We start from the raw sequence: 27685 nt of genomic DNA, 5'->3' as shown, positions 1-27685 counted from the left end.
TACAGACAAGGCATCACCATTCTGGTTGTCCATATTCTTCCGTCTCATCTCCTCCGTCAACAAGGCTGAGACTATTTCATCAAACTGCAAAGCAGTTGCATTGCTACCTATTGCAATAACCAGACTATCCCACGAATCTAGTAGAGAACACAATAGACTAATGCACTTATCTTCATCTGAAATTTTAATATCAACAGATAATAATTGACTTACCACAGTATTAAACACATTCAGATGCTCTGTCACCGAGTCTCCATATTTCATCCTTAGGTTATACAGCTTTTTCCGCAGGAACAGTTTATTCACCAGAGACTTAGATTGGTACAAAGTCCCTAACTTGACCCACAAAGCCTTTGCCGTAGCTTCCCCTGATACATTCAGCAATACTGAATCTGAGACACACAATCGTATTGTGCTCTTTGCCTTCCGATCCAATTTCTTCCATTCTTCATCGGTCACTCCCGATGGTTTAGTACCCGGATCTACCGCGATCCACTGATCTTTATCGACCAACAGATCCTCCATCTTGAGTTTCCACAACTCAAAACTCTGACCATTGAACTTCTCAATCTCGATCTTTCCACTGCTCGCCATCTTCTTTCACCACCAGAATCGATCTCGCAGATCTCCCACTGAACAGGGTCTACCACAGGCCCGAGCGAAACCCCTCAGCAACAAAGGCGTCCCCTTGAAGCCAAAACAGCTCTGATAACAAATGTAGGTTTTAACCCTGTACAGAAATTACCTGCATACGAATTCTTAAACAAAGAAAATAAACAATGCGAGAGCATAACCCATAAAACACATATGCACAGAGATTTTTTCCCTGGATCCCAAAACCGGGACTACCAGCTTGATTTTTCATTATGTTCCTTTCAATGTTACAATACATATTTATACATGCCGAAGCATCCAATACCATGGACCGAAAAACCATTGCGTCCAATACCATGTGCGAAAATCATGCACAAAACCATAGGTAGGTTCGCCCAACCTAATATAGGGTCCAAAAAAAAATTTCCCGGGGCGCTGCCCCGGACCCCGTAGAGGGGGGCTACCCGCCCCCCGCTGCGCAATCGGCACAACGAAGGGGGGCTACCGCCCCCCTCTAACCCCCCGTTTAACTACGTAGGTTAGTCGTGGAAAGAATATAACACAACCCAACAGGCATATATCCAGGGCCTTCCCAGTAGGATGTTGTAATCGAGGTTTCCATCGATTACTTCAACATCAATTTCTACTGTTTTTCCCCCTAGTTCAACTTGCAAGTTAATTAAAATCCCATATGGAGTGTATGATCATCCATCAAATGCTTTTAACATTGTTGATGATCGCGACAAGGGTGGTGAGCCTAAATTTTTCCATCAACTCATCGACATAATACATGTAGATGCCCCCTCATCAATAATTTTTCGATGAACAGTTTTGTCGAGGGCTTTCACTTGAATAAGGAAAGCTAGTTGAGCTGGTAACTCAGGGTCATATCCTTTGTGATTAAAGGATACAAGATTGGAATCTGTTGGGTCAATCCCACCTATTACTGATAATAGAGCCTGCTTTTGGGAGGGGCAATTTTGCGGTACCTCAAGTGTCGACATAGCGGACGGCGATTGGGCCGGGTCCTCTACTATATTATAATTCTGTGCTATTTTGGCACAAGGATTAAATGTCGATTTTTGTACTACTCCCTTTGGCGGCTTTATCATTGGTTCAGGAATGATGGGTGACACAACATCGGTCAAAGTTGTTGTCGAACTACTAGGTTGTTCATTAGCCTTGTTATTCGACAGCTGTGGATTCTCGTAATCTTTATTCCTTGTCAAAGCATTATTTTGCTGCTCTGAGATAGACAACATAAGAACTTGGGATCGGGAAGCATTTTTATTAGCAACCAGTTTGGTTCCCAGGTTTGGAAACGGATCAGTCAATACTACTGAGGTTTTTGAACTCTTAAAGAGTTTCTTAGCTTTAGCTTTATGTGGACAATCTTGCGTCCAATGATCCTCATCGCATATATGACAACCCGTAGGGGGTTCCTTTGCCCAGAAGGGTTTGTAGAAGGTTTTCCAGGAGATGACTCATCCTGCTTCTTTTTTCTCCCTTTCTTTTTCTTCCTTCCCCCTGGTTGCTTCAGTTGTTTGCCCTTGTCGGTCGACACGGCATTTACCTCCGAGGCGAGAAGTTCTTCATTTGCATTTTTATCAGAAATCTTACGGGCTTTCTTAGATGTAGCCTTTGTCGATTTCGTGCTTGTCATACCTATCACGCAATTGCCGGCATGAGAGTCTTTGTTTTATTTAGGAGGGGGAGGAATGGAAAATTCCGGTCTAGGAGCATCAGGTATTTTATCATAGAGCATGCCAGATTGAGTATAGATCAAGTCTAGATATTGTTCACGAGGAATAACTTGCTCTTCAGTGACGACTCCTCCCTTTGCCACATCTTCTGTGATAGAAGGTAATAATGACTTAATAAACCATTCAGCTAGCAGCTGATCAGGAACATATGATTTTACCATTCTGTGACGACGTCGCTACTCATGAATATGATCGGATATGTGATTGGCCGTTGTTTGCTTGAAATTGGTAAGAAGTTTTGTTCCCATTTCGTACCTTATCAGTAACTGAAAATGGGTTAGAAAGGTTGTGGCTAGGGTACTGAAGTTGTCAAATGAAGCTCTGGGCAATTCAATATACCATTTTGCTGCCGGACCAGTTAACGTCCTCTGAAAAAGGCGAAGCCTAATCGAATCATCGTTTAGGGTGTTTGATGAACACCACAGATGAAATGTCATCACATGATTCGACGGGTCTTCACCCAGATTTCCATTAAATTTAGGAATATCTGATGGATGTTTATGCGGAATCGCCGGCCACCAAGGGGCATAAGCAATTGGATCATTCGTTAGCCGGTTTAGATCTGGTAATTCTAGAGTTGCTACAAAGGGCAACTATTGATTTAGGTTAGGCGAAGCATACCCAAGATAAGATGGAATCACCTGAGCAGTGAGTCTTTGCATACCAGCATAATGTATTTGATGTTGGTAAATTTGATAAGGTTGATGGGCATAACCATTATAATATGGTTGTTGATAACCGCTTTGGAAATGCATTTGCCCATTACTTACAAAGACTTGTTGCTCAGGTCCTTGATATGATTGCTCGTATGGCGGTTGTTGAGATTAAATCAGCCATGGATGTTGGACCATTAGCTGTTGCCCAATACTGGATGATTGACCAAGATGAGGAGTCATAGTACTTGGTTGAGCCTGAGTCGCTCTAGATAAGGAGGCACTAACCTAAGGATTTGATTGAGTTGTTGAGACAAGAGGCTGTTGTATTGCAACCTGAGAAACTTGGGGTTGACATACAACAGGTAGTGTTTTTACTTGCAACGCAGTCACCATAGCAGGTATAGTGGGAATATTCGACACAGGGTGGACTGGTTGCATTGAATATACAACCCTTGGTTGCTAAGGCAGTATTGGTACCCAACCACTGGATGTAATTCCAGTTTGACCTAAACTTTGTTGTAAACTCTCATATGGTTGTTCTCCGGGAGGGAACAATGAAAAGGCATATTGCCCTCCATATGGTGGCAATCCAGTACTTAAAGGGTAGATTGGCCTTTGAAGACACATTGGATCAATTTGTTGAGTTTCAACATAAGAAATACCAGATGATAATCTGGATGAAGAAATGGGAACTGACCATGTCATCGAAACAGTCCCTGAGTGGGCTCCTTCTAGCGATTGAGAACTAGTTGGGACAGATGGTATACCGGTGAACATTGTTGGAGTGATAGCAGGAAGTTCTGCCATCACTGTGTCAGACGACATAGTCCTAGATGTTGACGGTTTCTCAGACATTTCTAGTCTATCCAAAAGATTACCTAGCGATTCTACAGGAGCTTCTGCTGGCGGTAGACAAATTTCTGATGAAGAAGGATACAGAGTGATCCCAACTCCAAATTGCGATGGAGTACTAGATGGAGGATCTTCCACAATATCTTCTATAGCAATCAGACCAGGTGGAAGGGGAAGACCGTCAGGTCCGTAGAATATTTTTGGTGCCAAAGAAGGTATAGAATATGCAGCGACAAATGTTTGGGGAACAACACTCTCTGAACCAGTTGTAGATGGAACTGGTTCAGTGATACAAGTGTTTACCCTCAGACTAGGATCAATACTATTGTCCTTCGGTGGCTGCTGAACTTCTTTTGTAAAGGCAGGGATACCAGAAATGTTTGGAGTAACTGGAGTGTCTGATGTTGTTGGAACACTTGTTCTAACTTTACCAGGAGATTTGGAACCAGTTAAACGAGTTCGCTTTGTCCATAATAGCTTCAATTCCGGAGACAAAGACGGTTGACTCGTAAGCCTCTGCGAACGACAGGGTTTCAATTAACTTTCTTCCACAATTGCGGATTACTCGATCAACTAAAAATCAAGGGGAAGTATGTTTCCGAATTAGAAGAATTTTAGATGCTTTGACACAACTTGTTTTTTCAATTTTAAAGAGTCGAGAAAAAACAAAAGATGACTCTAGTCGCCTTCGATTTTTAATGAGCCTGAAGTGACAAGTGCTCAGATGGACCTTTTATGTTAAGGAGTCTGAAAAGTAACGAAAGGGACTGCTTTGGAAATCTAGGTAGAGGGATTACCAAACCAATCGCAAAATTGCAGAATACTTTTTAAGGTACGGCAGTCAATCTTCCCAAATGCTGTGTTCAGTGCATTACGATCGATAGGGCGGTAGACATGGCTTCCTATGGATAAAGGATTAAGCCTATTGTGGTCTCCCAAAATATACTCAACGGTACGTGGGGGCACAAGTCCGTACTGGCACTTATCGTCTCAAAGTGGAGGAATCACCCAACCATAAGTGAGAACAACAGTTACCAGGCTTTGCGACGCCAGAATACGTCTCTAGCCTAGACTTCTAGATGTTGTGAATTAGGTTCCAAAGCATTGTTAGATTCATTAAATTTATTTTATAGTTGATCTTGCTTAAGAAATTTTCCTTTCAGGTTCACCGTGAGATGTAGATGCACAATTCCTAATATGCAATCTAAGATGATAAACGGTCTTTTATCTTCTTTGTGCAATGAAAATCCTAGCTACTAAGGAAAGAGAGACAATATTCTTCACAAAGAGCAAAGAGCACACACTAAATGCACTGTCCTAAATCAAACCAATCAAACAGCCTAAATGCAAATGCACATGCATGTATTTGTTTTTGGCTTTCTTAGTATGTGAATGGTAAAAAGAAAGCTAATGCACAAATCTGAATTACTTTTCAAGCGACAATTACTAACAAGTTTTTTTTCAAAATAAAAAATGGAGACAATCACAACATTTTACGATTTGGAAATGAATACTTGCTGTTGACACTAGAAAAACTACAAATTCAGACCAAATACAATAGTAACAGGGTAATCGACCATCAATAGCAACCAAACTATTTCCTATGACTGAAAATGACACTTGCGACACTTTCAAATCAAAGGACGACAGTACAATTACGTTACTTTTTGCAAAGGAGAACTGAAAATGACTCAACAAATACACAAAAACATTTACAGTTCTTTTGCACAATGGAGGCGAAATAACAGCAAGGAAAAGGGGTTTCAAATAGAGATATATTGATTACAGGCAACAAAATTCATGAATAGAACTGAAAAGAATGAATCACAGAAACCAAAACTGAACAATGCCTAGTCTAATCAGTGCACCTGTAACACAGTGAACTTGAAATGCAGCGCACCTACTACACTCGGGAAGTGTGCTGAATTTCAGATTCACAGAACAGTATCTGTGCTGGGCCAGAGACGAGACTTTGCTTGGGTTCCGGGTCACAGTTTTCAGTTTAGTTCATGGGTTTTGGCTGAGCAAATGGTAATCAGTAATGCAACAATCAAGGGTAGATCTAAGGAGGTTCTAAGAGCTACCACAAGGGCAATTAGAGAGTTTGTGAATCAGTTGTTTAAGTCATAAACAAATCCCGGAGATTGACTGAAGCGACATTTATCTACTATGCAAATGCAGTTTGAAAGCTACCTGGCTCGACTTCAGGCTTTGTCTGTAAGTTTATAAAATAAACAACAAGGAAGATAAACAAACAACCTAATTCGTCCCCAGTGGAGTCGCCATTTTGTTACAAGGAAAAGTGTCTACACAGAACTGCTTATCCCACTAAGGTGTGGTAGCTACCTTAGAAACAAACAAAGTAAAGCTACTTTCGTTTCTCCTTTATGAAATACAGATGAGAGAAGAACGAAGAAGACCAACCTCTGTCTTGCGCTAATCTCCTAATTCGATTCCTCTCTCTCTTGATAGCCTTTCGCTACTTGCTCCCTTATACGCCTAGTTTCACAGAGTACCTGTAGGATCACAGTAGCATGACACTATACAAGAACATGGAGCTATAATCATAAACAATCTAGGATCAGATGTAAATTGACCATACAAATGCATAAAACATAAATGACAAAGTGTATGGAGGAAAACTTGAATAGCTTTTATTGATAAACAAGAAAGAGCCAAGGGAGTTACAACCAGTTGTTCTGACCCAACATCATCCTCTCAGCAAGTAAGCCCTTCTTCACCTCATACAAAGCTTATATCACCCAACACTTATGATGTTGTCTCAAGAAACCAACAACAATTCCTTACAATATGCAAAATTCCAGCCCCCTCCCTGTGGACAGGATTTGGCAGAACCTGTGGAGGAATTAAGGTTGGATGAAGGTTAACTCTTCATGTGGTTGGTTCAACACAATAAAATTTTGACTTGGGATAACATTCGGAAGAGGGGTGTTCTGGGGCCTTCCAGATGCCAGATCTGTGAAGCCCAAGAGGAAACTATCGAGCACCTTCTCAACAATTGCATTTTCACTTCCAAGTTGTGTGATTCTTTTGCCACCGTCTTCCATCAGACCGATAGGGACAAAGGGAGTATCAATACCCTTAACAACTGGAGGAGAAATTTTTCTGATTATGAATTTCTTAGTTCTGATTGGGCTCTTACGCCAAGCTTCATTATATGGAATATCTGGAAAGAAATGAACAATAGAATCTCCCAACGCCTTTTTGAATAGATCTTAAAACAACTTAAGGAGACGGTTGGCACTATAGTGCGAAATCCCCCTAAGAACCCACCTTCAGAAGCTGAATTAAGGATTCTCCATTAGCTGGGTTTGCAGGGACTTATTCCTTAGGGCCTCGACAGGAAGGTTTTGCCAATGGATTATGAGCAGGATTTCTGGCACCCTCACCCTAAGGGTTTCTTGAAATACAACATTGATGGGGCTTCAAAAGGCAACCCAGTTACTACTGGGGCGTTGAGGGATGAACATGGAGGTATTATTCTCATCTTCCATTGCCATTTAGGAAGAGCCACTAATAATATGGAGGAATTAATTGCTCTGGATCAATGTTTAGATTTCCTGGAGCAGGATAACCACCAAAATGTGATTGTAGAAGCTAATTCTGAGTTAAGCATTAACTCAGTCAAGAGAATCAACTGGGGTTCGATGCCGGAAAATGTCTCAAAAAAACTGGAGGCTAATCCAAGTCTTTCAACTGATTCAGTTTCACCTTTAGAGCATTAGAAAAGTAAGTTTTAACCATGTGCGAAGAACAGCTAATAAATTGGCAGATATTCTGGCCAATCAAGGAGTGATCTGCACAGAAAGTAGGGTAGCGATGGGTTGGAAAGAGTTGCCTCAAAATAGATTAAAGGTGAATTGTCACAACTAGGTGGATGAAGATAGGATGGTGTATCAGAACAGAGCCATGGAGGCGGGGTCCATTTGATTGGGTTTCTTCATGTATTACTATGTTTTTCACAGTCTAGTCTTTTGTGGGTTGCAAACCACTGTCGACCTCCACAACACCGGTAAGTTCAATCACATAGGTTCCAAGTGGAATCAGCTCGGCAAACTCTGTGTTTTGGAGGGTCGGCCGGATGGTTGGAGTATCGTCTTACAGGGTTTCATGTACAGGCGTAGAGGGGACAGTGTGAGAGGCCAGAATCCGGGCTTTCACAGCAGCCTTAATTACCCCGGTGTTCCTTCGATGAACGCTTTACTGCTCTTGGAGTGGTTTATGGTTTATCACAAGCCTCACAAGAAGGAAGTGGTTTTTCTAGAATTGGAGTGATTCCATTCACTGAGCTACATGTGGCCAAGGGGAGGGACTGAATACTGCCCTCATTGCACGCTAATGTTCGATGCTGTAGACCTGTGCGAAATGATCCTCGGTTGTTGGATCAAGCAAGGTAGATCTAAGGTTAGGATTGATCGTGTAGGTAGGTGGGTCCGGGTGGTTAAGTGTCGTGCTTCTAAGTGCTGCGAAATCTTCTACTGCCATTGGATCTAGCGAGGAGATTGGATGGTTGAGATTAAGGATGCTTGTTTCGTTTCTTGGCAGGAATCATTGATTTCCGCTCTTTCTACTGGATTTCTGTGGGAAGAACATATGGCTTCAGTAATGTCAGTCTTTTGAGGACTTTGAGGTGTTGTTGATAGGGTTCGGGATTTTTGTCTTTAGCTCGATACCCTTGGCAGTTAGAGATTAGTATTTCCAAGGTCCATAGTTCCCCACGGACCGTTGTATTTTATGTAATCAATTTTCTGTTTTAATAAAATAGAGGGTACAATTCTTGCTTCAGCAAAAAAAAGAAAATGTTTAAATGATATAATAAGACATAACAATATCTCCTGGGTTATGTAACACAGGTGTTGAGGGAATTTTTTGGGTGAGAGGAAAAGCTAGGGTTCAACACAAGAAGCGAAGGAAGTAAGCGGGTAACCATGGAAGAGCAAGGAGGAGGGAGCTCCACTCCCTCCTACAGTAATGTGGTTTCAAACAGAGGAAGAGCAATGAATAGAAACAAGCCTCAAAACTCCTCAGAGAACAAGACAAAATTTTCTGACACTCAAAAGGCGGAAGGTAGCAAACCCCATGAAGAGGAAGGGACCCATGAGAAAGTCCGACAGGAGGAGAAAGGAGAAGACAGAGGTCAGGGATTTGAGAATAGAGCTAAGATGGGGCCCTGTAAACCAAAGTCCAACATTAAACCGCAGGTAATCCTAAATGATCCAGCTCTGCAAGAGCATAGGGATCATATGACAAACTATGCGATAATATGCAAGTTTATGGGAATCTGGCCGATGGAAAAAGCTTTGTACACTTGGATAAAATACACCTGGAAACCAAAAGGAGAGTTAAATATACATCTTGGATCTAAAGGTTTTTTTACTGTGGTATTCACAAACTTGCAAGACAGGGATAGAATTTTTGAAGGAGGACCATACTTCTATGCAGCTGCTGGTCTCTATATGCGACATTGGAGGATGAACTTTGTCCTGGAGCGAGAAACATTCACATCGGTCCCGGTATGGATTAGACTATACTCCTTACCTTTAGATTATTGGATGCCAGAATCTTTAAAAGCTATAGGTAACAAATTAGGTCATTTTTTAAAGATTTCATGAGCAACTCTCTGAGGAAAGTATACCTCCTTTGCCCGCATATGTGTAGAGATGGACTTATCAGGAGCACTCTGTTATAGGGAAAAGCGTCTATGTAGAACTACTAATCCCACTAAGGTGTGGTAGCTACCTTAGAAACAAACAAAGTAAAGCTACTTTCGTTTTCCTTTATGAAATATATATTAGAGAAGAATAAAGGAGACTAACCTCTATCTTGCGCTTGGCTCCTAGTTCAATTCCTCTCTCTTATGATAGTCTTTTTCTACTTGCTTCCCTGTACACCCAGCTTCACAAAGTACCTGTAGAATCAAAGCAGCATAACACTATACAAGAACATGGATCTATTATCATAAACAATCTAGGATCAAATGTAAATTGACCATACAAATGCATAAAACATAAACGACACAAGAGTATGGAGGAAAACTTGAATAGCTTTTATTGATAATCAAGAAAGAGCCAGGAGAGTTACAACCAGTTGTTCTGACCCAACATCATCCTCTCAGCAAGTAAGCCCTTCTTCACCTCATGCAAAGCTTAGATCACCCAACACTATGATGTTGCCTCAAGAAACCAACATTAATTCCTTACAAGATGCAAAATTCCAGCCTCCGGATCTTTGGGATGAGGGATCCATATATAGATATCTGTAAGGGAGATGAGTCAGCTTGTGATTTGATTAGTGTCTTCCCTCTGATAGTTCTTACTTCCACTTGGAGATTGATGATCTCTTACTCATCCTTGGTCGAATTCAGAGAGGCAAGTGTCACAAGAGAAGTTTCTGGAAGATTCCATGCCTCTCCACCTCGCGGATTGACACTGCCATTTGTCACTTCTCGCCCATCGCACCCCATAGAAGGGATTTTTGAAATGAAACGCACCCAGAGAGTGTACTTAGGTGAGATGCAACACACTTGGCCTATGGAGCAGGTGAAATGATCCTGTTTTGACCAGTTCTGAGTAGTTTTTCATGGAGAACTTCTGGGAGAAGCTGTAATCAGTTGACCTTGTTCCTTTAGGGGTTAGAACAACACTTCTAGGGACTTAGGAGCCCTTGGTTTATGGACATTTTATGCTTGGGGTTGCAGTGCCCAAAAATGTCTATAACAGTTGCTCCCTAAAGCATGAGGTCGTTAATCTTTTGATGTCGGGTGAAATGCTTTATCATGAGGATCCGAAGTTCTTTCAAGCTGGGAGGATACCTATAATAAGATACAATACAATACATTATCTTCATAATATTTTCATGATCTAGCTGAGGCGGGCATTCCCATGCTCAGCTTTATAAATTCATTTTCATGTACATAGGACAGACACTCGTCTGAGTGTAGACTGATGATTCTGGTAGAGCCATCGTCCCTTTGATTGGATGATTATCTGTGCAGCAATGATGTACATTTGATGTCTTTATTTCCCTGAATATATATCGCATCCCGGATGGATGAAACTAGAGCCAGGGTCTTCAATCTTGTTTGATCTTCACTCGAAGTACAGGTCGATCCATGTGGGAGATGTTCTGGAGTCGAACATGGAAAGACATCACCTGATTACTAGCCAATGATGTAAGCTGTTAACAGGCACAAGAGGAATCACCGATAATGATAATGACCCTCAAGGTAATGCAGTACAATTCACGTGGTGTGAATAAAGGACTTGGTGTCAAACACCATGCAAAATCTTTCGGTCGAAGGCCATTGATGTAAACTTGTCGCCAGAAGTGAGAAACTTGCCATTGAGGCATGCAAGCTTCAAAGTACTGAACAGGGTGTCCCTAGATCGGCTTCTTGGATAATGAGCTGATGTCGACAAGAAAAGATCCGTCATAGGAGGGCCTTAATGAGTCCCACATAAATGACACGGAACGGAGCAAATGATTTTAATGGAGGTGAAAATGATCTGGTGATATAAGGTTTAGGGTGGCAGTCATGAAAGAATGGAGCATAAATGTATTGGAGCGGGTGAGACACAGGTGAATTATCTGAGTGACTTCTCTTAAACATATCGGCGACACTGACGTGATGGATTGATATCATTAACCCCAAATGTGGATGGTGTGATGGGACCATGGTGATGTGACCGGTGAATGAAACAACCCAACCCGACTTGGATGCGGAGTGAAAGTGTCATGTTCAAGAGCGACTTGCTACCAACAAAGTTTCTTCAAGTTTTCTTCCCAATTTTTTCCCAGTCATTGCTAACCAGTACCTATTTATTTTTGTCAAGCTTGAGGAGGATAACATATGCTTGTTCTATAATTTTCCATTCGGGCAAACCTATCGCTATGTTTTAACGAGCCTAGCGATAGTGAAACTCGTTCTTGTCTGCTATGGACAAGTTTGTAGCTATTAGGTTTTAACGAGTTTAATGACAAAGATAACTCAGTCCTTTTCAATTTTAGAGAGTCTGAAAAAGGACGTAAAGGAAACTCCAAAATTCCTTTTTCGTCATCTAATCCCTTAAGTCCGAAAAAGTATAAAACAATACAGAAGGGATGAATTTTCGATACTTTTAACAAGCCGAACAAAACAAGCGCTCGATCTTTTTGTGTAATAATCCCTCATGTCCAAAAAGATTAAAATCTAAAGGAGGGATAGCACTTCCGGTCCCTTTAACGAGCTGGAGAGGCCAATGGCTCGACAATCTTTTCATATTTTATGAGTCAGTTGAAAAGAGCTTAAAGGAGACTCGTTTTTGAGGAACGAGTGATAAAATTGGGTAGCAGCTGATTCCAGGTAAGGTATGGAATTTTCCAATCACGGCAGTGTTACAAGGATGGCTAGTAGGATCACTCTTTGCAGTTGTTCCTCAAAAGGGGTAAAAAATCAAATGGAGGTGAATGATCGGCCAATACAGAGTGGAGGTGATGATGGGAACACGACCAAGGCTTTAAAGGCTGAGGTACTACATTCACGATGATTATTTACCGGGAATTGGTTCATTTTTTATTGAGCTTAAACGTTGGGGGAAACATTTTCTCAATGCTTATGTTTATTTTTTAACGAGCATGAATTCCACATTAAAATTTCTCGATTAATCTAGTCGTATAATAAGAATGTCTCATATATGAAAACGACAATTTTTAGAGTTTTTCCCCACATCCTTTCTTTATGCAAGTTAGGAAACGACCAATCCTACGAGTTTAAAGGGTTAGAGGACCTACAAATTTAAAAAATAAATGGTCGCTCTTCGCTTGCACGCCAAAAGGTTTGCATGCCCCCAGGTATAAAATAAAGCTTCAAGGTCACCTTTTATTTTACCGACAAAACATTTGTTTTATCAGGAAAGGTCTACCTCTTTCAGGTTACCAAAGATTGTTCTATTCACACCGCAAACAAAACACTTCTTCGGCGATGTCTACCGAAATAGACAAAGGTGAGACAATCCACTCACATAACTTTGACGAGGGAATATTATTCCAGTCTAACCCCCTTTTCCAATCACGGACGGGAGTACAGACTAGTCATATATCTCTCGCGGAAACTTACCCTATACCCGAAGTTTTCTTGCCGAAGCAAACCAGGGTGCATGCCCCCTGGGTTTCAGTCATGTCCTCCGAATCACTCGCGCTCATCAGGTGGACGGACTGGGGATTGATGAGACATTCCTTGTGTGAAAAGACCATTCAGGGATGGTATATGACTATTTGCTATGTGTGATCCGGGAAATGAAAGCTGGTCTACGAGCTTGACCACTCTTTCTTCGTGCAGAAAACACATTACTCTAAAGAGTGATGAGACAATGACTCCCATGCAATAAATATAGTCTCTTCCAAGGAGTAGATTATAATCCAGGGGTCCTTGGACTACCATTACGTTCATATGAACGGTTTTCCCTCTCAATGTTATGGGCACATTGGGAAGGATCCCTAACAGTTGACTGGTTCCTTTGTCGAAGCCTGTTAGATTTCTCATCTCAGGCAAAAGCGATGGCGAACCAAGCGCTTTCCAAGCAGTCGAGGAAAGGATACTCACAGAAGCCCCTTCATCTATGATGGTACCGGCCATAATCATTCTATATATTTGAGTAATGATTCGGAATGGTACACTAGACGGTAAACGGGGTCTGCCTAGTTGATTCCAGTCAAAGGAAGCAACTAGGTTGCTTGGAGGTGGGACCGAATAGACAGCCGGGTACGACTATGACAAACTTCCTTCCTGCGGTAAAGGAATGGGTAAATTGCCCCCATGTTCATCGGAGTCTGTGCTTACAAAAAGAATTTGGATGATGTCATCCTTGTTCTCTTCTGTGACTGTATCATTTGAAGATGGAACCTCTGAAGGCAAGACCGGGTCAACTGCCGCCTCGACCTTTTGACTTTCGTCTGGTATGGGTTCAGATGGTTCATCTTCAATGATAGATGCTTCGGCCGACCACCTGGGCGGGTCAGCTGGATTTTCAACTAGTGACGGACTCGGCAAGAGTTTTTTATATCCAAGAGGAAGTCATAACGGTGAAACCGGGCGATCGTCCAAAACTATTTTAGCCTCGTCTGAGAAGGGACAACGGTGGACAGCATGATCACCTTCGCACAGTTTACAAGGAAATTTGTATTTTCCTTTTTGTCCTGGGGCTTCACTTTCACTAGTCGACGGTGTGTTTTCAACATGATCATCAGAGGTTGACGACACCGGGTTGTGCAAACGAGGAGACCAGTCCCTTAAGATCCGAGGGATGCAGGGACAATCTCTATGATAGTGGTCTCCTTTGCAAATGACACATGGTGATTTAGGTTTGGTCGGTGCAGTGTGTGGATTTTCGCTAGACGATGCTTGGTTGCCCCCTTTTTCTTTTGGCTCCTTCTTCTTCTTCTCTTTCTTCTTCTTTTCCTTCTTCTTCTCAGATACTTGATTTTTGGCTTTACCAGCCCCATCAAGTGAAGAGGAAGGAGGAGGGGAAGAATTGGAGGAAGTAGAAGGTTGGTGGGTAACTCTGGAATCGTCTAGTTGCTGACTCGATTATTCAGGAATTGCGGTGTTCTGAACGACAGAGGTTGAGAAGAGCCATACGGGCAAGCCGATTTTCAATCCTGGAAGCGACAATGTGGCCATATGGGGTGCACCAACATCTCCCCAAGAGGAGAAGGGACTAGGATTTCCTCCAAGAGGAATTCCTTGGTTGGTGGACTCCATTCTCTCAACCTAAGACCAACGTAGGAAAGGTGATGATTATTCTGTTTAAAAAAATTTTAGACGCTTTACACAACTTGCTTTTTCAATTTTAAAGAGTCGAGAAAAAACAAAAGATGACTCTAGTCGCCTTCGATTTTTAATGAGCCTGAAGTGAAAAGTGCTCAGATGGACCTTTTCCGTTAAGGAGTCTAAAAAGGAACGAAAGAGACTGCTCTAGAAATCTAGGCAGAGGGATTACCAAACCAATCGCAAAACTGCAGAATACTTTTTATGGTACGGCAGTCAATCTTCCTGAATGTTGTGTTCAGTGCATTGCGATCGATAGGGTGGCAGACACGGCTTCCTATGGATAAAGGATTAAGCCTGTTGTGGTCTCCCAAAATATACTCGACAGTACGTGGGAGCACAAGTCCGTACTGGCACTTATCGTCTCAAAGTGGAGGAATCACCCAACCAACAGTGAGAACAACAGTTACCAGGCTTTACGATGCCGAAATACGTCTCTAGCCTAGACTTCTAGATGTTGTGCGTTAGGTTCCAAAGCATTGTTAGATTCATTAAATTTATTTTACAGTTGATCTTGATTAAGAAATTTGCCTTTCAGGTTCACCGCGTGATGTAGATGTACAATTCCTAAAATGCAATCTAAGATGATAAACAGTCTTTTATCTTATTTGTGCAATGAAAATACTAGCTATTAAGGAAAGAGAGACAATATTCTTTCACAAAGAGAAAAGAGCACACGCTATATGCACTGTTCTAAATCAAACCAATCAAACAGTCTAAATGCAAATGCACATGCATGTATTTGTTTTCAGCCTTCTTAATATGTGAATGATAAAAAGAAAGCTAATGCGCAAATCTAAATTACTTTCAAGCGATAATTACTAACAAGTTTCTTTTCAAATTCAAAATGAAGACTTGCTTTCGACACTAGAAAAACTACTAATTCAAATCAAATACAACAGTAACAGGGTAATCGACTATCAAGAGCAATCAGACTCTCTTCTATGACTGAAAATGACACTTGCGACACTTTCAAATCAAGAAACGACAATACAATTACGTTACTTTTTTGCAAAGGAGAACTGAAAATGACTCAACAAATACACAAAAACATTTACAGTTCTTTGCACAATGGAGGCAGAATATCAGCAAGGGAAGGGGTTTCAAACAGAGGTGTACTGACTACAGGCAGCAAAATTCATCAATAGAACTGAAAAGGATGAGCACAGAAACCAAAATTGAGAAACAATGCCTAGTCTAATCAGCGCACCTGTAACACAGTGAACTTGAAATGCAGCGCACCTGCTACACTCGAGAAGTGCGCTGAATTTTAGATTCTCAGAATAGAGACTGCGCTGGGCCAGAGACGAGACTTTGTTTGGGTTCTGGGTCACAGTTTGCAGTTCATTTTAGGGATTTTGGCCGAGCAAGTGGTAATCAGTAAATCAACATCAGGGGTAGATCTAAGGAGGTTACTAGAGCCACCACAAGGGCAATTAGAGAGTTTGTAAATTAGTTGTTTAATTTATAAACAAAACCCAGAGATTGACTGAAGCGGCATTTATCTACTTTGCATTTGCATAGAAAATGCAGTTCGAAAGCTACCTGGCTCGACTTCAGGCTCCGTCTGTAAGTTTATAAAGTAAACAAAAATGTAGATAAACAAACAACCTAGTCGCTCCCCAGCGGAGTCGCCATTTTGTTATAGGGAAAAGTGTCTATGCAGAACTTCTAATCCCACTAAGGTGTGGTAGCTACCTTAGAAACAAACAAAGTAAAGCTACTTTCATTTTCCTTTATGAAATATAGATGAGAGAAGAATAAAGGAGACCAACCTCTGTCTTGCGCTTGGCTCCTAGTTCAATTCCTCTCTCTTCTGATAGTCTTTTGCTACTTGCTTCCTTGTACACCCAGCTTCACAAAGTACCTGTAGAATCAAAGCAGCATAACACTATACAAGAACATGGATCTATTATCATAAACAATCTAGGATCAGATGTAAATTGACCATACAAATGCATAAAACATAAACGACACAAGAGTATGGAGGAAAACTTGAATAGATTTTATTGATAATTAAGAAAGAGCCAAGAGAGTTACAACCAGTTGTTTTGACCCAGCATCATCCTCTCAGCAAGTAAGCCCTTCTTCACCTCATCCAAAGCTTAGATCACCCAACACTATGATGTTGCCTCAAGAAACCAACAGCAATTCCTTACAAGATGCAAAATTCCAGCCTCTGGATCTCTGGGATGAGGGATCCATATATAGATATCTGTAAGGGAGATGAGTCAGCTTGTGATTTGATTAGTGTCTTCCCTCTGATAGTTCTTGCTTCCACTTGGAGATTGATGATCTCTTACTCATCCTTGGTCGAATTTAGAGAGGCAAGTGTCACAGGAGAAGTTTCTGGAAGATTCCATGCCTCTCCACCTCTCGGATTGACACTGCCATTTGTCACTTCTCGCCCATCGCACCCCATAGAAGGGCTTTTTGAAATGCAACGCACCCACAGAGTGTACTTAGGTGAGATGCAATGCACTTTGCCTATGGGGCAGGGGAAATGATCTTGTTTTGACCAGTTCTGAGTAGTTTTTCATGGAGAACTTCTGGGAGAAGCTGTAATCAGTTGACCTTGTTCCTTTAGGGGTTAGAACAACACTTTTAGGGACTTAGGAGCCCTTGGTTTATGGAAATTTTATGCTTGGGGTTGCAGTGCCCAAAAATGTCTATAACACACTCCTAGATGAAGTCATCCCAAAAGTCTATGGTGATGAATGGGTTAAGGTAGTTGACGATGAACACATACCATTCAGATGTTGCAGTTGTGATAAACATGGACACCTATTCAGAGACTGCCCTCTTAATAAAAGAGCAGAACACCAGAAAACCAATAAAGGGAAAGACCTCACAGGTTTTATTAACATGAGAGGAAAAGGGAAAGGAGGGGGAAAGAAGACCCAAAAGAACCCTAGTGCAAGCAAGGAAAGAAGTCACAACAGTTTTGAGATCTTAGAAGAAGCAAAAGAAGAGGAGGGAACTCAAATGAAACCAGAGGACCAGGAAAAAAGGGGGAAAGGAAAAGAGACTAGCATAGAGATCATTCAGGAACAGAATGAACACGCAATAGACCCATTGAGCACCATGGAAATAGAAAGGGACCATGATATGACCCAAAGTGAAAGTGGTACAGAGGACCAAGACTTACAAGAGATCCTTGAGAGGGAGAACCTTGAACTAGAAAAGTTTCTAGAACAAGGAGGCAACAAAGGAATTAACTCTCTACCATAGGAGGAAGTTGAAAGAGTGCAATAGCTATTCCTTAACAGGTCACATCATAAATCCCTAGGAGTCAAAAGAGGACATGACAATCGGGAAAACATAGGGGTTACCTCAATGGGATTAACAACAAGAAAATCGGCTGAAAACCCAGGCAAGAAAAGAGGAAGAAAGAGACAGAAAGAATTGCTACTAGAATTTGGAAAACTCATGATTGACTCAACAGGATGAAATATCTCTCCTGTTACTCCTTCACAAACCCCCCTCAATGAATCTAACAACCTGGAACATTCGAGGAATAGGGAGCAGAAGGAAACAAGGAAATCTAAGTAATAAAATCAAAGAGGAAAAACTGAACATAGTGTTCATATAGGAAACAAAATGCTCTGTAGAGAATATCAGAGAAAAGCATAGAAAATGGTTAGATAAATATGAGTATCTTGAGGCCAAAGCAACTAAATCATCTGGAGGTATTCTCACTCTATGGAATCCTCAGAAATTTGGTATTCTTGATGCGGAGGCATCTAGGCACCACCTTTCTTTGATTATGCAACTTGTGGGTGACAGGGAGTGTTATATGATCACCAATGTCTGTGGCCCTCAATCGCTGGAAGATAAATTCAGGCTCCTCACCTCTCTGGAGGAAATGAAAAAAAGACATCCAGCATTACCCTGGATTCTGGGGGAGATTTTAATATGATCTGATCCCTAACGGAAAAAAAAGGGGGAACCAGAATACTTGGTAGAGATTTAGTTGCCTTCCAAAACTTCTTCACCAATATGAAACTGGTGGATATGGACACAAGCAATGGCATTTTCACTTGGAATAATAAAAGAGGGGGTTCTACCCAAGTAGCCTCAATATTATATAGATTCATAATCTCAGAAGAACTTATGCTCATTAGGAAAAGTTTGGCAGCGTTCATCCTACCTTTTGGAGGTTCAGACCACTAGCCCATTCAACTGGAAGCTTCCTTAACTGACAAACCAAGAAATAGACCCTTCAGGTTTGAGAATGTCTGGTCCACTCACTCTGATTTCCTCACAAACATTGAGAAATGGTGGAAAGAACTTCACTTTCAAGGCACAAAGATGTTCCTTCTACATCTCAAGCTCAAGCACATTAAAGGAAGACTCAAAGAATGGAATAAAAATGAGTTTGGAAACATCTTCAAAGCTAAAGGAGAAGTGGGAAACAAATTACAGGAAATAAACCAGATTTTAATCACAGAAGGCTTTACATAGGAAAGGAAAAAGCTAGCAAACTCGCTTCAGCATGAATGGGAGAACAGATGTCTACAAGAGGAAATCTTCTGGAGACAGAAATCTAGAGTACAATGGATTAAGGAAGGGGAGAGAAACACCAAATTCTTTCACAAATCCACCATAGCACATAGAAATAACAATAGGATTTTGAAACTCACAGATCCTCAAGGAATAGAAAAAAATACTCATGAGGAAATGGAGGATGTATTAGTCCAGCATTTTCAGAGCATTGCTGAGGAAACCATAGCAGAAAGATCCCAATTCATGAGAATATTTACTTAGTATATTCCTAAACTGGTTTCTAGGGAAGACAATTATAATCTCAATAGACCAGTAATGGAGGAAGAGGTCGAGGAAGTTATCAAAGAGATGCATAATGGGAAAGCTCCAGGCCCAGATGGTTTCAATGTGGACTTCTTCAAAATATGTTGGAAGATAGTCAAACAAGATATTCTGGAGGTAGTGGAGGACTCGAGAAACTCTAAATCAGTTTTGAGGGTGCTCAATGAATCCTTCATTGCCTTAATCCCCAAACAAGAAAAATCCACCTCTCCTGACAGGTTCAGACCCATAGCTTTATGCAATGTGGTGTACAAAATAATTTCCAAAGTCATTGCCAACAGACTTAAGCCCCTCCTCCCAACTCTGGTGTCAGAGGAGCAAACGGGTTATGTGGAAGGGAGACAAATTCTCAATAATATAATTCAAGCTCATGAAGTGGTACATTCCCTCAAAATAAAAAAGCAAGCAGGGATGATAATTCAGCTGGACATAGTGAAAGCTTATGATAAACTAAGTTGGGCTTACATAAGAGAGGTTCTAAAAGCATATGGCCTTGACCATAATTGGATTAGGTGGGTCATGGCTCATGTCACCACTGCCAGTTGTTCAATTCTTCTCAATGGCTCTCCTTCCAGAACCTTCAAGCCCACAAGAGGTCTCAGACAAGGTGATCCTCTTTCCCCATTCCTCTTCATCCTCATGATGGAAGGGTTAGGTAGAGTGATCACGGCTACCAAGGAGGAAGGAAGAATACAAGGACTGAAACTCACTCGAGATGGAGACACTGTGACACACCAACAATTTGTGGATGATACTATGTTGTAGGGCATACCCACAGTCAAGGAAGCCAAAGCTTTCAAGAAAATTCTGTATGAGTTTGCAATGGTAGCTGGTACTGAGGCAAGCCTCTCAAAATCAAAGATCTTCTTTTTCAATACTGATATTTCTATCCAGAGAAACCTCTCCAGAATTTTAGGCTTTCAAAGAGATTCACTGCCCTCAAAGTATCTGGGAGTTCCCCTCACAGACAAACCGCTGAACAAGGACATCTGGGAGTCTGTAATAAACAAATTGAAAGACAAGATCAGCAAGTGGACAAACAGAGCCCTGAACCTAGCAGGGAGGCTGGTCCTCACTAAGGCGGTCCTTCAAACCATCCCAATCTACATGCTATCAGCCCTTCCGGCACCAACAGGAGTCATTCAACAAATCAGAAACATTCAAAGAGACTTTCTCTGGGGGAAAGGGGAAGAGAAAAAGAAATGGGCTCTGGTGGCTTGGGACAGGATATGCAAACCCAAATCCCATGGTGGTTTGGGTCTACATGACCCAGGCATTCTAAACAAAGTTCTGGGAGAAAAAGTGTGGTGGAGATGGCTAAAGGAAATGCGAAACCCCTGGGCGAAACTTTGGAAACAAAAGTATGCAATGAACTGGCAAGAAACGAACCTCATAAGAATGACAGGATAGGTAAAAGGTTCCCAAATTTGGAACAGGGCCTAGGAGAATAGAGCCTTAGTACAAAATCATAGTTTCTGGGAGATCAGAAGTGGAAATCTAGCCTGGTTCTGGGAGGACAATTGGCAGCAGGAAAGTAACCTCAGCAACGAGAATTTAGAAAACATCCAAACTGATACCATTAACAAAGGATTAAAGAGGGTAAGTGACTATTGGGATCAGACAAGGAACAATGGAAAATGGAGAATTTGGAAACTTCCAGATTACAATGAGCTGACAACGCTGCAAACTCAAGCTAAAGCCCTGGAAGCTATTCTAGAAAAAAGGAAAATCTTGACCTCAACCTCAGATGACCAATTAAGATGGGGAAGAAATAATGAGGGTGACTTCAACCTCAAAGAAGCAAAAAGAATAGTTACAGGTATTAACTTTCCAAACACTGACAAGACATGGAAAGACCTTTGGAATAACCCACATTGGATGAAGATTAAACTGTTCAGGTGGCTGGTTCAACAAGACAAGATTATAACGTGGGAGAATCTCAGAAAGAGAGGTTTTTGGCCCCTCAAGATGTCACCTATGTGGCAAGCAGGAAGAAACCACAAATCATCTTCTCAATCTCTGCACCTTTACCTCAACACTATGGAAAAGGGTTGAAAATGCCTTCAAGTAGACAAACAGAAATGAAAATAGTATCATTGTTACACTGAAAAATTGGAGAAGATGTTTCTTGGACAATGAGACAATAAACACGCCCTGGGCTTTAACTCCAGGGTTCTTGATCTGTAATGTATGGAAAGAGCGCAACAACAGGATTTTCAGAGACAAAAATGGACTAGTGAGTAGCATCATAACGATAATCCTTAAACAACTAAAGGAGACTGTCAACACCCTTGAGGGATTTTCCATAGGAAAGCATACAGGATATAGAGAGGCGTGCATTCTGGAAAGGTTGGAGTTATAGACACATATCCCTTAGAGTCCACATCTTACCATAAAGCATACTTCAGAGGGAAAGGCTTTCTAGCAACCCCCTTCACAGGGCTTTTTAAAATTCAACATAGATGGAGCCTCTAAAGGTAATCCTAGAGACGTTGGTTATGGTGGAGTCATGAGAGATGAGGAGGGCAACATAAAAGTAATCTTTCACAGTCATCTGGGAAAAGCTACCAACAATATGGCTGAACTCATGGCTATGGAGCAATGCTTGGAAATACTAATAGAGCACGACACGCATAATGTTATCATCGAGGCTGACTCAGAATTAGTCATCAATTCGGTCAAGCAGATAGGCTCAGGATCAGCACCAGAGAAAATCTCAAGCCACTGGAGGCTTCTACAGGTCTATAACAGAATTCAATCACACCTAAGAATTCTAAGAACTCTCAGGTTTGTGCATGTACACAGGGAAGCCAACAGAGTTGCGGACTGGCTAGCTAATGAAGGGGTCAGATGCACACGAACTAACATGTGTTGTAGGTGGGAGGAGGTAGCAGACAGCCAAATGCAAGAAGGCTATTCTTCTCGGGCCCTCATAGACAGGGAGCAATACCAGAACAGACAGGGCCACGGAATATCAACATTTGTCAATGAAGATTAGGAGTATATTAGAAGGATACACAAAGTATGGGAACTTAAGGGTCTCGCAGGAGATCAACATAGTTTGTATTGGCACTGGAGCTACTGGAAGCCTGGCCAGAGAAAGTCCTCGTGCCATTGGCAGTTTGCTTATGAGGAAAAAGATCGGCGACGATAGGCTATTGAGCTGGATTGCAAATTCGGAAGGAAGACATCATGCACCCACAAATCCGCGCGATATGGCCATGGGTAGTTCAATCATAAGGAAGCTGATCGAGGGTTGTAGGCAGTCGAGCACGGTTGTGGGTCTGGGAAATAGGTAGTGGGAGTCAAAACAACTTTCGCTAAACCACCCTTTTCAGGTGCCCTCAAACCCAAAAGTGGTTTTTATGGAATGCACGTGATGCCACTCAGCTGTCTACACGTGGCTCGGGGAGGAGAGAGAATACCGCCCTCATTGCGCGGGTATTCCTCAGGATTTTTCTTTGCACGATATGAATATTGACCATTTCATTAGGCAGGACCAGATCGACGACTAGAGACTGTTGAGAAAGTTAGTGGGTCTGGGAGTCAAATCTGCTTTCGGTTTACCACCCTTATTGGGCGCATGCGATGCCACTCGATCGTCTACACGTGGCGTGGGGAGGAGAGAGAATACCGCCCTCATCGGGTGGGTATTCCTCGGGCTACTGCTCTCTGCGATATGGATTTTGACCATCCGATCAGGAGGGAGCAGATCAACGGCTTCTGAAAGTCGAGCAGTTTTGTGGGTCCAAAGGAAAGTCAGAGGATCCAAGTTCTTTTGGATTTTGGTTTTATTTCTCTTTTGGCTAGTTTTGTTTCGGGTAGAGATACAGTCTTCTACCGTTGGTTCAGGAAGTGGTAGATCCACAGACCAGGTTCATAGGGCTTGTCAATGGATCCGAGTTAACCTCTTCGGACCTATTTTCTATCGATTTTATTCTCTATTCCCTTCTTTGAGTCCGCCATTTGTATGTTCGTGGCATTTTTTCTGTAAGGGCACTAAGGGTTGATTTAATTCTTCCCTTTGTTGGAGGCACGGCGTCATCTTATCACCTATTGTAAATTATGTAACTTATTCTCTTTCACAAGTCAATAGAAGGTCCGACTCTTGCTTTAGCAAAAAAAAGACATTACAACATCTCCTACACACTAGGCGAGATGGTCGGAGAAGGTAATAAAGTTTAACTATTAGATATTTGGTCCTTTTGGGCTAAATAGGTTGATACAATTTTTAGCAAGAATGTGATTTTTTTTGTTTGTTTAAAATGTGTTTTTGAATACATAATTGGATTAAGTTCCTTGTAGTCCTTAGAATGTGTTTTTAAATACATAAATGGATTATGTTCCTTGTAGTTCTTAGATCAATTTAATTATGCACATAATACAACCAAACTTATGATTTCAAAAAATGTACAATGCTTAAAAGTCCAAGATTTTGGGAAAAATTGACCACTAAAAATTGTATTAATCTATATGTTAGACATATTGGTGGTTTTCTGGGGAGATTTTGTGGTTGAATTTGCCCATATTTCTGTACGGATTTGTTAAAATCACAAGATTGAGTTGTGAACTCTTTAATTTGAGAGTTGAATCCATATATGTAGTCAAAAAACAAATTAAAAAAAAAAAAGTCAAGATCACCAAAGACATTTTTTCTCAGATTATGACTAAAAACTTCAAAACCTTAAAAATACTAAAAAAAATCTAATAATTAAATTAAAAGCTATTTAAATCTAAAAAAACCTAAAAAGATATAAACCGATTTTGTACATCAAAATTATATCTAAAACTGCCATTAGAGGAAGGCTACTCAAAACTACAAATAAAAATAAAGGTTAAAAAAATAAATTATTTAATAATACTTTTAGGAATGTAAAAACCCTGAAAGATATTCATGATGCAAAACACTCTGGAGAAAAATACATATCATTTAAGAAATTAAATGCACTACTTCTCCTAACAATTTGACGCCCAAGGAAGATTGTCCAGATAAAAGCTTTGTTGCTAAATACAAGTATCACTCGATACAACATCTACTTATTCCTTTGAATATTAAGGTATTAAGATATGTTCCTTTGAGTATTAAGGTATGGTGTGTAAATGATTTTGATTGGTTAAGCGAAAATAGATTATGACAAACACCCATATATATTGGATTATGATTTTCTTGGAAATATTTGTGATTGTGATATTGATTTAGATTTAAATAAATTTTTCCAAAACCCATTATCATTGTGATTTAGGTTTATATTTTGTTTGAAAAATTCACATTTGAATTCAAAAGTCAAGATTTCACACTATTAAATTTGAAATCAAAAGTTGAGATCTAACTACATTAAATTTGATAGATGATGCGCAAAAAAATATTACATAATCTGATTTTCTTTTAGAGTTTGCTATAAAATTTAAGTTAAGCTGATGTATAGTTAAAAATCGTTAAGTTAAGCTGATGTATAGTTAAAAATCGTTAGTCATGCAGAGTATAATCTATTTGTTGGTGGGTAAAGACACTATTTAATATTGTTTTTAGAATTTTTCTAAAACCATTTGAGTAGAAAGGTTTAAATTTAATTCCATTATATCTGATCCGTAGTGAAACCTTATTAGTTAACTTGATACTACTTCCTTTGTTTTCTTAATTGATTATTTAGATTTAAGTTTTGTCACAAAATTTTTGAAAATATATTCAAGCAAAAAAGTTTTGATTTAATTCCATTGCATCTAATGCACAATGAAAATTCATTATCAACCCACAAAGGATATTACTTAATCTGAAGTGAATAACAAGAGAAGACCTCCCTTCATCCCCACATTCACCATTAGATTATTTGCGTAGGCTTTTTAGGTTCTACACTGCACACATTTTTTCTCTTCACTACTACTATTCATATTCCTATTTGAATTTTTCATTGATTTTGCAATTGAAACGACCCTGTCACGAATCGGTAATCTAGACAATCAAATCGCTCAGTTGGGTGTCCAAAAAATCAAGAGAAATCTCTCATGATTTTTCCATTTACCCGTCGGACTAATGCTGTAACATGGCAACAACTCTAAGGACAGACATAAAACATATAGACAAAGCACCATCTCCCACCAATTTTAGTTTACCCATGGGGAAACTATTCGGCAGGTAGAAAGAAGAGTAATAGGAGTCCCTTCAATACCATCAGAAATCGGGAAGGAGGGAACAGCTCACTCAAAGGGACGAAATATTAATGTTTCATGACCTTTTTAAAAGAAGGGAAAAAATTATTAGAATTTTTGAAATTTAGCAGTGTGGATAATGATTATTGGTTTTTTTTTTTCAAGAAAAGACTTACTTTTATTAAGAAAAAATCGTTATATAATATTGGGTCTCTCATTGTGTTTTCCACATCTTCTCTGGATAACAAAATGACTCAGAAAGAAGTAACTATTAAATCCTTATATTCATTGGGTGTATCCTCCTATCCTTCGTAAATAATTTATCTTTTGTCTGTGGACTATCATCATGTTATTCTTTATATAAACAAAAATATATCATATAATCTATTAGTGAACAATAAAATTTGTTTTGGGGACCATCAAAATACAAAAATGAATCATCAATGTTCTTTCTTGCAAGCACAGTGAACTATATGAAATCTCTAGTGTATAAATGTGCCACATCTAGTTAGTGAGAGAGGGGGGATCAAAATGTGTATAAGTAAAGACCCATTCGATGATTCCTTTAGAGTCTCCAAACACATAAAGACCATCAATAACCAACCACTTGGCACATATAAAGACACCCAACAAAGCAATAAGTTCGATGCATCTATTGGTACAGTCACCACCTACCCACAAAAAATGATAAAATCTTGTAGACCAAAAACAATAAAGGCACCACAGCCACACATCCTTTGTGTAGAGGCCCCCCCAAAGAAACCTCGAGGGTAGTTCCTCCACACATCCTCCAACTGGATCGATGTCTTTATTTGTATCTTCCTTCTAGGACCAATATCCACAAAATATGCAACAATGTTTACGACAAAGCCAGTCACATCTGCCACCTTTTGCTCAAAGATCTTGGAGTTCCGACATCTCCATATTCCTCAGAAGATATAAAAGGGAAATGCACAATCTTCCTTATAAGTATCAAACCAGTGGGATAGACAATCCTAAATCAAGCTTTTCATTCAAATGAAATTAATATGTAGTAGTTGAGTGACCACACCCCACACCGAGGCCACAAAAGGGAATTTGAGAAATAATTACCCTACATCCTCAGATTCATTCATGCACAATATACATCTACCTGGTCCCATGAAACCCATGTGCAAGAGATTATCCCAGATGAGAATTTTATTATGTAGGACCAGCCAAAAAAACATTTAAGTGTTTGTGGTATCTCCTAGTTCCACGATTTCTAAAACCAAATCTTGTTGTCCAGAGAATTGGAGACCAGTGATAAATTATGGAATACCTCTTTCACCGCAATCTGTCCCTTGATTATGTGACTATCCCAAGTCAACTGATCATTATGTACAGAAATAGAAATGCCTAGTAAATATAACTAAAAATTGTATTTCTCCCATTTAACAACTAAAGGACTTGTAAACCCAATCTCACCATCCTTGAGCCATGAATGAAAAATTGTAAAATTATTACGAACATCAAATATATGACTAAAAAATATAACACTAAAAAAATGAAGTCATTGAAGAGGAGGTTCTGATAGAGTATGATCATCAACAAATCCTTTTAATGCATCCATACCAACCTCTCTCTTTGTACATGTACCAACTTCCCATCTTAGGCTCCCAAGAAGCCAATGTTTGTTCTTCATCAAACTTTGCCACATGTATCATGAACACTTTTTTTTGATGCACCGTCTTTGATACACAAATTCTAATTCTTGAATTTTAGAAATTTCCCACTGATGATTTGTTGCCATATACCATTGATCTAGGTGGCTCCAGACACATGCAGAAGTCAAAGAGAGCTCAGAAATGGTTACAATTCAAAGTGTTTAGATTTCTCTCGAATTAACACCAGATCGAAGTGCTCATCACCCTGATTCCAATGGTGTGAAGGGCACTCAAATCCGAGCTTGTATGAAGAAGTTAGAGCAAGTCAAAGTTCATGGTTGACTTGGCCAAGTGGTAGGATTAATGGACCTACAAATTCCATCGGCGTCGGTCATC

Source organism: Pinus tabuliformis, chromosome 6, assembly GCF_031772625.1.
Source record: "Pinus tabuliformis cultivar Carrire ecotype Pingquan chromosome 6, CPIR1, whole genome shotgun sequence".
In the NCBI taxonomy this organism is placed as follows: Eukaryota; Viridiplantae; Streptophyta; class Pinopsida; order Pinales; family Pinaceae; genus Pinus; species Pinus tabuliformis.
Note: the sequence above shows the minus strand (reverse complement) of the source record.